Genomic DNA, 12,152 nt, shown 5'->3' on the forward strand with positions numbered 1-12,152 from the left:
AAACTAACTGACAGGCAAACTTGCAGTATTGTGTACCCAATACACATGGAGCTCTTAAATGTAAACTCTCTTGAAAGCAGCGTAGGCATGCAATCTCCCCTTCCTTTCCAAAAAACAGCTTAATTGTGAACAATAATAAGTCATCCTAAAAAGTAATTGACCATTTTCTAATCAATCTGCTCAGAAATGCCATTACACACCTCTGGAGTAGGTGGGACTTGAACCCAGGCCTACTAAATTCAGAAGCATGGACACTACCACTATACCACAAGACACCTGATAAGTAGCTAAAAGGCACGGGTACATTCAGATCTTGGATAGTGACTTTGGAGACATTGTCAAGTTTTTCTTTCAGCTATTGGCATTCTAGAACTTTCACACCTTGATACGATATGGCCAAGATTGGTTCCAGATTTGCTGGCTGTTCCTCAACCTGTATATTAGTGGTTCAGATCTTTTTGGAATTTACTGTTTTGCTCCATAAGAAATTCCATTTCAGCAATTCTTTAGCTTCCTCTGTACACTACTTGAGTTCTTTCATTAGAGAAGCATCACTAGCATTTACTTCTGAATCAACATGTCTTATGAATGATTTGCAGCTCCTGACCTATGCACTATGTTTCTCCATCTGTTTTTGCAGGTCTGCATTTTATCCTGCATTGTCTTGAGCTCAAAACAATTTCTGTATCTGCTCCTGCCAAACCTAATCTGTTTTATGTGCATGTTATTCCACATATTCCTGCAAACTAGTGATCTTTGCCTTGATTGACAATATGGAGCTTGTAGTTGATCCTTTTTGTTTCCTTTCTTTCTCTTCATTCACCTTTGTGAGCTCAGCCAGAGTTTTCCTTAAAGTCCTCACCACACTAGAGATGATAGTCTCAAATCCAGAACTAGTCCTTTACTCTCTTCCTCTTGAACCTTCATTTTTCACACCTCAGTAGAGTGCGAAGATTTTGGCTTCACTAATTCAGAAGAAAGTGAAGGTTCTGTTCTTCATTCATATTTAGCTCTGTAAGTTTTTCTTAAATAATTGGTTGCAGTTTCATTTGTGTTTCTGATCTTTGTCTAGAGACTAGTGTTAGGTCATGACAAGCTGGTATACCTGCAGTTGTTGGTCCTGCAGTGTTTGTGATGTAGGTCATCCGTGACATCCAGTCAGACTGACTGCACTTGTTCCTGTTCAATGAATGCTGAAAGATTTACATTTGTGGGTTTCGGTCATGTCTTCCCATGTCAGTGGGAATATGTCCTTTTATGATTCTCGGGGTACTATATTAGCACTTGCCCCTTTGTCAATCTTCACCAACAATGAGTAATCCTCAGTTTTCTGAGATCAGATCATTTCTTTAGATGGAATGATAACTTTAATGTTTTTCATGAGGTTGGCAGTGTGAGACATATGTTCATTATTTTTGTCTCATCGGGTACATTGTATGATTCTAATTTGTTGATCACTTCATGCACATGCCTCTGGCAGGATATCAAATGATCTTTGTTACAACTTGAATACGTTCCTTGTGAGCAGTCTACTTGGGGGTGCATGGCTCTTTGCTGCATCAGCCTTTGCTCTAGTGCACTGCCTCTGCTCATGGCCTTTTCTGCCACATGGAATCATAGAAATCCTTGATTGAAAGCTGGAGATTTTCTTGGTCCACACAAGAGTGTACACATGCACTGCTATATTTGGGTGCTCTAGTGATTTGCCGTTTGTTGAATTTGTACTTAGGACCCGTAAACCTCATTGACTTGTGAGGACTGCGTCTTATTTGTGTTCATCCTTCAGTAGTTCTGCAATGCTATTGGTCTTATTTGGAATTATTTGGAAATGCATCAAAAGGGACAGGTACAATCACCAGATTAACAATTCTGTTTACTAGCTCCCCCATCTGAAAAATTACATTCTGTGCCCTTTCATTTGTACCTGCACACCCAGTGGTCAATGGATTACATAAATTTCTGTCTAAGTGACATGAATTCAGTTTGATGATAGTTTACTCTGATTCTAATTTGGTTTTCTAATAAAATCTAATGCATTTGGGAATCATTCAGCTCTCCAGCTGTTAATTCTAAAATATTCAGTCTGTGTAAACGTCTTCCCCATTCATAAGCAAATCTTAATGGCTTGCTTTTCTACTAGAAACCATGACTTTGAATGCCATTTAGACAATCTGAATTCTGTTAGAAGGTCTGCTGTGTCCCAATTTAAATTTGGCAAATGGCATGATTAACTCAATATTTTAGACTACTGTTTAGGGATTGATGAACTCCCTTTAATTATTTTAGTTTATTTAAAATAGTAAGACACATTCCCAGTTATGAAGCAGACAGTACAGCAAACCAACTGATATCTGTGATACATGCAGCTTGTAAAGCCACAGCAGAGTAAATGGCAGGCAGAGCGACAACATTGTAAAAATAGAATCCTTAAAGGTGAACATTCTTAAAGGTGTGGTATACCTATATCACAGTTTGCCACACAGAGCCATTAATTCTGTTTGAAGTTACCAGGCAATCCCAAAGCCACCAGACTATGCCTCCCAAACCCTTGCCAAATACCTCTGTGAGTTACATTGCCTTAAGACGTGGAAAAATGCCAAATGGATCAATAACATTCCAGGTTTGATCCCTGGTCTGCGCTGAGTTAGCTAATCTGCCACAACAGATCTCAGAACACTTAGACTGAGATGGTAGTGGAGGGTATGTGAGGCATAAAATTCAGTCAGATATCTCCTCTTGCACTGCATCAGTGAGGAAAGGGTATGCCAATGGACACCGAGTGAAGACAGGACTATGTTCCACATTGGTAAAATAACTACAGTCCCTGGATAGCTTTAAAAGTCAAGAGGAAGACGACTTGCTAAAGAATGTTGAAACACCAGTATTCACTAACCATGAGTCATGAGTGGATTAAATGAGATTTAAAAACTAACTACAATCTAAGGTAAACGTTTTGTCATTTGAATGCCTACAAATTGAGCTCAATGTTAACTCTGTCATCAGTGACATTGAATTAAAAGTCCTGGTGCTACTCAATTCCCATTTACAAGATCACGACTGGGAAACTACGGCATTAGTTCCTCATTTGATTAATTCAATTCAGAGTTGCACTTTTACTATTGCAGAGCTGGATTACCTACTATTCAGACCACTTTTGTCCATAGTTATTGTGTAAAATGTTCCCCTGGAAATGGACAAAATCATAAACTCTGTAGGGTAGCTAAAGGCACACAAAGATTAAAGGTTTGCAAACACAGGAACTGATATGTCTTGTGCTTCCCAATTTTATTAACAGGATGCTAGTTGTCCCACTAAATTAACTGAAATCAGTAGCAATGGATTTTGACTTGATGAAAACATAAAATAAAACACAAAACGAATTTTCACCTCATTTCCATGTTATGACCTGAGTGTTTGAAATATGCTATAGCGCATATAAGTTGTCACATCATAAGCTCCAATCAAACTATTTGTTTAAATTAAAACAAACAAAAGGAGAGATTTACCTTGTAACAGCCAACTCGGTCTTCTCCAGATTAAATGCCCTGGCAAGTTAATGTCAAATTACATAAACTGTAAAACGATTTTCTCCATCCATCAAGCAAACTGGAAGTGGTCAATGCATTCTGTTTCACTGCATATTGAAAGTGATCTCTGTTTGTTCTTCCCTCACTATGATCTCAGCAGATGTAACCTGAGCTTGCACAGTTCCAGTTTGCCTGGGTCCAATCCTTCGAACTGGAACCACCCATAACGACGACGGTTTCTGTTTTCAGAAACACTTAATTATACTATAGCTATAGTCACGTATGATAGACACCTTTAAAAAAACTCGTTAAACTAATTATTCTCCTGAAGCTCGAATGTAGTTTCATAATATACTATAGACGACTCCTCGATTATTTAAGCAAGCATCTGTTCTATTATTATGGCAGCTATTCCAGAAGCTTTTGCTCCTTCAGAGATACTGTGAACCTTAACAACTGTTCTAGTATGGCTGGTCTGCCTTACAACTAGCAGCCCTCAAGTAACCATGGTGCTAGGCAGAGGAACCTCAATTATCCAAATCTCAGTTATCCAAATTTTGGATTATCCAAAGAAGATCTCAAGGTCCCATTAGAAACATTGCATCAAAGAGGTGTTTCCAACACTGATCATGTCTTCTATTTACAGTAATTAAAAACAAACTTGGCTTACTGAAATGCTGCCAAGAACACTCCTGGACAATGATGGGAGCCCAGGCACTGTCTCCAAATGACTAACTGCCTGTCCTTTCTCTCTGTCTCTCCCCATACTTTCCCTGGAGTTCTACACAGGGCTGTACCCAGAACCCCCCTTCCCCAGATAATCGCTCCAACATTGTCCTGTACAGGGCAAAGGTGGAACTTGTCAGAAAGTTGTAGTGAAAAGGTAGGGGAGTGTTGATGTGTGAGTGTGTGTGTGTGTGTGTCACCCCTGACAGGCAGCAGTAGTCTTACTGTTGGTGTGCAGTCCAGCTGCCCCTGGGGGGATGGGGGGGAGCTGGGGCTCATGGGGGTTGGAGGGTGGTGGGTGGCCGAGTAGACAGGGTGCAGACAGTGAGTAGGGGCGGGTACAAACAGGGACCAGGAGCTTGCGTGTGGTGTGCTACTGCCTAGGCTCCTGAACAGGGAGCGTACTTAGCAAGCGCTCGCTGTATCAATGCTATTGAACTGATGGGGGGGGAGGAGGCTTCAGCAATGCTTCAGGTCCCTTACACACAAGTGTGTCTCTGCTCGAAAACAAAACCTGAGACAGAGAGAGGGAGCAAAGCAAGGAGAGCAAGGAAAAACGAAACTTCAAAAAATTCTGAGCCCCAGAGGAGAGGCATTGAATCAATTAACCGAATAATCAATTATCCAAACAAATGATTGCCTGCCCATCTCGTTCGGATAATGGGGGTTCCTCTGGAAAAGGTTAGAGCATCTCTCCTGAGAGCTGTCTAATCAGAAGGTGCATTCCTGTTCTTCTGAGCTCCACAGAAAAGTAACTCCAACAAAAACCCATCTTCTGCTCACAACTAGAGAGTTGGTGAAAGCAATGATGGGCTGAATGACCTCTGCTGAACTACAATAATGCTGTGATTGAGTGACTGCTCCCATCCCAAAAACAGTTGGCTGGAGCATGCTTGGCCCCACTTTGCACTGACAAGTCTTAATGACAACTTCCTAAATAGCCATTAGGCCCTTTCTTAGCACATACAAAGGTTGAAAATCAGTTGGCATTAGTTCGCCACAACAGCTGGAAATTGTGCACGGCTGACATAGGATTGAATTCAGGTGTCTTTGAGGTGAGTGGCTTTGTGAAATTGGTCATCCAGTCTCGATCTTTAAGTCAACTATTGTTGCAATTCTCAGGCCTTCAAACTTCTTTGCGATGTTGTCTTCAACTGGTGACGACAGACTCGGCTTCTGGAATGGACATAGAGTCATAGAGATATACAGCATGGAAACAGAGCCTTTGGTCCAACCCGTCCATGCCAACAATATATCCCAACCCAATCTAGTCCCACCTGCCAGCACCCGGCCCATATCCCTCCAACCCCTTCCTATTCATATACCTATCCAGATGCCTCTTAACTGTTGCAATTGTACGAGCCTCCACCACATCCTCTGGCAGCTCATTCCACACATGTACCACCCACTGAGTGAAAACGTTGCCCCTTAGGTCTCTTTTATATCTTTCCCCTCTCACCCTAAACCAATGCCCTTTAGTTGTAGACTCCCCACCCCAGGGAAAAGACTGTCTATTTATCCTATCCATGCTCCTCATGATTTTACAAATCTCTGTAAGGTCACCCCTCAGCCTCTGATGCTCCAGGGAAAACAGCCCCAGCCTATTCAACCTCTCCCTATAGCTCAAATCCTCCAACCCGGCAACATCCTTGTAAATCTTTCTGAACATTTTCAAGTTTCACAACATTTTTCCGATAGGAAGGAGACCAGAATTACACACAATAATCCAACAGTGGCCTAACCAATGTCCTGTACAGCCGCAACATGACCTCCCAACTTCTGTACTCAGTTCTCTGACCAATAAAGGAAAGAATACCAAATGCCTTCTTCACTATCCTATCTATCTGTGACTCCACTTTCAAGGAGCTATGAGCCTGCACACCAAGGTCTCTTTGTTCAACAACACTCCCGAGGGCCTTACCATTAAGTGTATAAGTCCTGCTAAAATTTGCTTTCCTAAAATGCAACACCTCACATTGATCTAAATTAAACTCCATCTGTCACTTCTCAGCCCATTGATTCATTTGATCAAGATCCCATTGTAATCTGAGGTAACCTTCTTTACTGTCCACTACACCTCCAATTTTGGTGTCATCAGCAAACTTACCAACTATACCTCCTGTGTTCACATCCAAATGATTTATATAAATGACGAAAAGTAGTGGACCCAGCACCGATCCTTGTGGCACTCCACTGGTCACAGGCCCCTAGTCTGAAAAACAATCCTCCACCGCCACCCTCTGTCTTCTACCTTTGGTCCAGTTCTGTATCCAAATGGCTAGTTCTCCCTGTATTCCATGAGATCTAACCTTGCTAACCAGTCTCCATGGAGAACCTTGTCGAACGCCTTACTGAAGTCCATATAGATCACATCTACTGCTCTGCCCTCATCAATCCTCTTTGTTACTTCTTCAAAACGCTCTATCAAGTTTGTAAGATATGATTTCCCATGCACACAGCCATGTTGACTGTACCTAATTAGTCCTTGCCTTTCCAAATACATATACATTCTGTCCCTCAGGATTCCCTCAAACAACTTGCCCACTACCGACATCAGTCTCACTGGTCTATAGTTCCCTGGCTTGTCCTTACCACCTTTCCTAATCAGTGGCACCACGTTAGCCAATCTCCAGCCTTCCGGCACCTCACCTGTGACTATCAATGATACAAATATCTCAGTCAGAGGCCCAGCAATCACTTCTCTAGCTTCCCACAGAGTTCTAGGGTACACCTGATCAGGTCCTGGGGATTTATCCACTTCTATGCATTTCAAGACATCCAGCGCTTCCTCCTCTGTAATATGGACATTTTGCAAGATGTCACCATCTATTTCCCTACATTCTCTATCTTCCATATCCTTTTCCATGTAAATACTGATGCAAATTAATTGGTTAGTATCTCCCCCATCTCCTGCGGCTGCACACAAAGGCTGCCTTGGTGATCTTTGAGGGGCCCTATTCTCTCCCTCGTTACCCTGTTGCCCTGCCTTATTTCCCAAGAGTAGGTCAAGTTTTGCACCTTTTTTAGTAGGTACATCCACATACTGAATCAGAACATTTTCTTGTACATACTTAACAAATTCCTCTCCATCGAAACCCTTAACACTATGGCAGTCCCAGTCGATGTTTGGAAAGTTTAAATCCCCTACCATAATCACCCTATTATTCTTAAAGATAACTGAGATCTCCTTACAAATTTGTTTCTCAATTTCCCTCTGATTATTAGGGGGTCTATAATACAATCCCAATAAAGCGATCATCCCTTTCTTATTTCTCAGTTCCACCCAAATAACTTCCCTGGATGTATTTCTGGGAATATCTTCCCTCAGCACAGCTGTAATGCTATCCCTTATCAAAAAGGCCACTCCCCCTCCTCTCTTGCCTCCCTTTCTATCCTTCCTGTAGCATTTGTATCCTGGAACATTAAGCTGCCAGTCCTGCCCATCCCTGAGCCATGCTTCTGTAATTGCTATGATATCCCAGTCCCATGTTCCTAACATTGCCCTGAGTTCATCTGCCTTCCCTGTTAGGCCCCTTGCATTGAAATAAATGCAGTTTAATTCATCAGTCCTACCTTGATCTCTGCTTTGTCCCTGCCTGCCCTGATGTTTGACTCGCCTTTGTTCTCAACCATACCAGTTTGAAATCTTACTAGTTTAAATCCTCCTGACCAGTTCTGGCAAATCTTCCTGCCAGTATATTAGTTCCCTTCCAATTTCGGTGCAATCCATCCTTCTTGTACAGGTCACCTTTACCCCAAAACACTTCCAATGATCCAAAAATGTGAATTCTTCTCCCATACACCAGCTGCTTCTCCCATAAAGCATTCAGCTGCTTTATCCTCCTATTCCTGCCCTCACTAGCTCCTAGCACTGGGAGTAATCCAGATATTACTACTCTCGAGGATCTCCTTTTTAAATTCCTGCCTAACTCTCAGTAATCTCCGTTCAGAATCTCAAACTTTTCCCTTCCTATGTCATTGGTTCCAATGTGTACAATGACCTCCTGCTGGGCCCTCTCCTCTTTGAGAACATTCTGCACCCTCTCTGAGACATCCTTGATCCTGGCACCAAGGAAGCACCACACCATTCTGATTTTTCACAGCTGGCCATAGAAACGTCAGTGTGTACCTGTACTAGAGAGTCCCCTAACACAACCGATCACTTGGAACCTGACATACTTCTCATTATATTAGAGCTAGTCTCAATATCAGAAACTTGGCTGTTTAGATTAGATAGATTAGATTACTTACAGTGTGGAAACAGGCCCTTCAGCCCAACAAGTCCACACTGACCTGCTGAAGCGCAACCCACCCAGACCCATTCCCCTACATTTACCCCTTCACCTAACACTACGAGAAATTTAGCATGACCAAATCACCTAGCCTGCACATTTTTGGACTGTGGGAGGAAACCGAAGCACCTGGAGGAAACCCACACAGACACAGGGAGAATGTGCAAACTCCACACAGACGCCTGAGGTGGGCATTGAACCCAGGTCTCTGGTGCTGTGAGGCAGCAGTGCTAACCACTGTGCCACCATGCCGCCATTTCATGCTATGTTTCCCTGAGAATCAATCACCCTCTACATTTTTCAAAACAATATACTTGTTTGAAATGGGGATAGCCACAGAAGGCCTGCAGTACATGCCTTCCTCTCTAACCTTTCCTGGAGTTAACCGATCTATGTGACTATATCTGAGACTTACCCCCCTTCCTATAACTGCCATCCATCACATCCCCTTGCTCTTGTAAATTCCTAATTGCCTCTAACTGCCTCTCCAACTGATTCGATCCATTCGATCTGATAGGGTTTGCAACCAACGGCATTTATTGCAGATATAATCCTCAGTAACCTGCAAACTCTCCCTAAACTCCCACATCCGTCTAGAACAGCACATCACTTTACTAAAGGCCATTTTTGCTTCTTTCAAAACACACACCCAGAAAATAGCACTGTCTTATTCCTCTACAAAACACTGCTCCAGGTTAAATTAATACTTATGGCTTATATTTTAAGTTTAATCAAGAGACATATCTCAGTAAAACATATCATCAAGAAAGAAGCCACTTTACTCACTACTGCAGACTTATTTTAAAGCCGCGTTTAAAATCCACTTATCTGCTTCTGTGCTGTGACCATCTGTGATATGGTTGCATAGCGACAACCATCTTTGGTTTATTTGTATCCCAAAACAAGGGAGTATGTTGAGCACCCAAGGTAAGATCAGCTAATTCAGTGATTATACTTGCAAATTTCCTAGTTTACATGGCACAGTATTAAGCCAATTAAAGTACTTACCAATGAGGGAGCAGCCAATGAAAGCTGTATATGTATTTATTGAACTGTAAGGCAGTTCATCTGTTTGCCTTTAATGGTCTCAGTTTACAAGAATGAGTATTCAGCTCTTATCTACTTACTTGTGAGACTGCTATCTCTCCACTTGGGACATAAGAAGTAGGGTCAGGAGTAAGGTATGCAGCCCTTCAACCCTGTTCTACCATTCAGGAAAATCATAGCGTGACATTCCCTTTCATTTGCTCAGACTTTTCTTGTGGCAAATAGTAACTCCTTCTATTAACAGAAACCCAGGATGGCTGACCAACTCATCCATAGTAGAATAACGCCAGAGCGCACAGGGTAATGGGCCAAGGGCTACAAATGGGATTAGTATAGGTAGATAGATGATGATCGGTGTGGACATGATGGCCTCTTTCCATGCTTTAAAAGCTCTATGACACAAACAGATGGATGACAGTGCCTGCTGGTCTGCGTGCACACCCAAGATTAGCAGTTGGTGCCTCTCTGGTTGGTAAGGCTGAGCTCCTGATTTTGTCAACAAAGCTGACACGGATATTCTGTGCTGAAAATGTGTTGCTGGAAAAGCGCAGCAGGTCAGGCAGTATCCAAGGAGCAGGAGAATCGACATTTCGGGCATCAGCCCTTCTTCAGGAATGAGGAAAGTGTGTCCAGCAGGCTAAGATAAAAGGTAGGGAGGAGGGATTTGGGGGAGGGGCGTTGGAAATGCGATAGGTGGAAGGAGGTCAAGGTGAGGGTGATAGGCCGGAGTGGGGGTGGGGGCGGAGAGGTCAGGAAGAAGATTGCAGGTTAGGAAGGTGGTGCTGAGTTCGAGGGATTTGACGGAGACAAGGTGGGGGGAGGGGAAATGAGGAAACTAGAGAAATCCAAGTTCATCCCTTGTGATTGGAGGGTTCCTAGGTGGAAGATGAGGCGCTCTTCCTCCAACCATCGTGTTGCTAGGGTCTGGCGATGGAGGAGTCCAAGGACCTGCATGTCCTTGGTGGAGTGGGAGGGGGAGTTGAAGTGTTGAGCCACGGGGTGGTTGGGTTGGTTGGTCCGGGTGTCCCAGAGGTGTTCTCTGAAATGTTCAGAGTGTGCATCTAGCTTTTAGCTTCCGCCTGTTTGTCTTCTTGAGTAAAATCAAAGTTATGCTCCTTTACGACCTCCTTATTATTTCACCAAGAATGCTTTAAAAGAACATTTACAATGCTGCTGAGCTTAGTGGCTAGAATCCTTATCTCATGGTGCTGAGTAAGAGTAACTAGACAATAGACAATAGGTGCAGGAGTAGGCCATTCTGCCCTTCGAGCCTGCACCACTATTCAATATGATCATGGCTGATCATCCTTAATCAGTATCCTGTTCCTGCCTTATCCCCATAACCCTTGATTCCACAATCTTTGAGAGCTCTATCCAACTCTTTCTTAAATGAAGCCAGAGACTGGGCCTCCACTGCCTCTGGGGCAGAGCATTCCATACAGCCACTACTCTCTGGGTGAAGAAGTTTCTCCTCATCTCTGTCCTAAATAGTCTACCCCGTATTTTTAAGCTGTGTCCTCTGGTTCGGCACTCACCCATCAGCGAAAACATGTTTCCTGCCTCCAGAGTGTCCAATCCTTTAATAATCTTATATGTCTCAATCAGATCCCCTCTCAGTCTTCTAACCTCAAGGGTATACAAGCCCAGTCGCTCCAGTCTTTCAGCGTAAGGTAGTCCCGCCATTCCAGGAATTGACCTTGTGAACCTACGTTGCACTCCCTCAATAGCCAGAATGTCTTTCCACAAATTTGGAGACCAGAACTGTACGCAGTACTCCAGGTGTGGTCTCACCAGGGCCCTCTACAGCTGCAGAAGAACCTCTTTGCTTCTATACTGAATCCCTCTTGTTATGAAGGCCAGCATGCTCTAAGCCTTCTTCACTACCTGCTGTACCTGCATGCTTGCCTTCATTGACTTGTGTACAAGAACACCCAGATCTCTTTGTACTGCCCCTTTACCTAAATTGATTCCATTTAGGTAGTAATCTGCCTTCCTGTTCTTGCCACCAAAATGGACAACCATACATTTATCCACATTAAACTGCATCTGCCATGCATCTGACCACTCACCTAACCTGTCCAAGCCACCTTGTAATCTCCTAACATCCTCCTCACATTTCACACTGCCACCTAGCTTAGTATCTTCAGCAAATTTGCAAATGTTATTACTAATAACATCTTCTATATAATTAACATACATTGTAAAAAGCTGCGGTCCCAGCACTGATCCCTGCAGTACCCCACTGGTCACTGCCTGCCATTCCGAAATTGAGCCGTTTATCACTACTCTTTGTTTCCTATCAGCCAACCAACTTTCAATCCAAGTTAGTACTTTGCCCCCAATACCATGCGCCCTAATTTTGCTCACTAACCTCCTTTGTGGGACTTTATCAAATGCTTTCTGAAAGTCCAGGTAAACTACATCTACTGGATCTTCCTTGTCTATCTTCAGTGTTACATCCTCAAAAAATTCCAGAAGATTAGTCAAGCATGATTTCCCCTTCATAAATCCATGCTGACTCTGACCTATCCTGTTACTACTATCCAGATGTGTCATAATT

The 12,152-nt window shown here is 43.0% G+C and overlaps 1 protein-coding gene across 3 annotated transcripts in view; it reads right to left on the reverse strand.

Moving 5' to 3' along the window:
- The window catches only part of LOC140458826 (gap junction beta-7 protein-like), a 32,145-nt gene extending 28,028 nt beyond the window's left edge, over positions 1–4,117 (reverse strand). For 2 of the 3 annotated variants that reach the window (XM_072553509.1, XM_072553499.1), the window contains exon 1: positions 3,507–4,117. The gene's annotated coding sequence lies outside the window, so the exon portion shown is untranslated. The remainder of the gene's footprint in view (positions 1–3,506) is intronic. The other variant, XM_072553489.1, reaches the window with a different exon arrangement.
- Positions 4,118–12,152: the final 8,035 nt, after the last annotated feature.

This window comes from Chiloscyllium punctatum, chromosome 3 (genome assembly GCF_047496795.1).
Source record: "Chiloscyllium punctatum isolate Juve2018m chromosome 3, sChiPun1.3, whole genome shotgun sequence".
Lineage (NCBI taxonomy): Eukaryota > Metazoa > Chordata > Chondrichthyes > Orectolobiformes > Hemiscylliidae > Chiloscyllium > Chiloscyllium punctatum.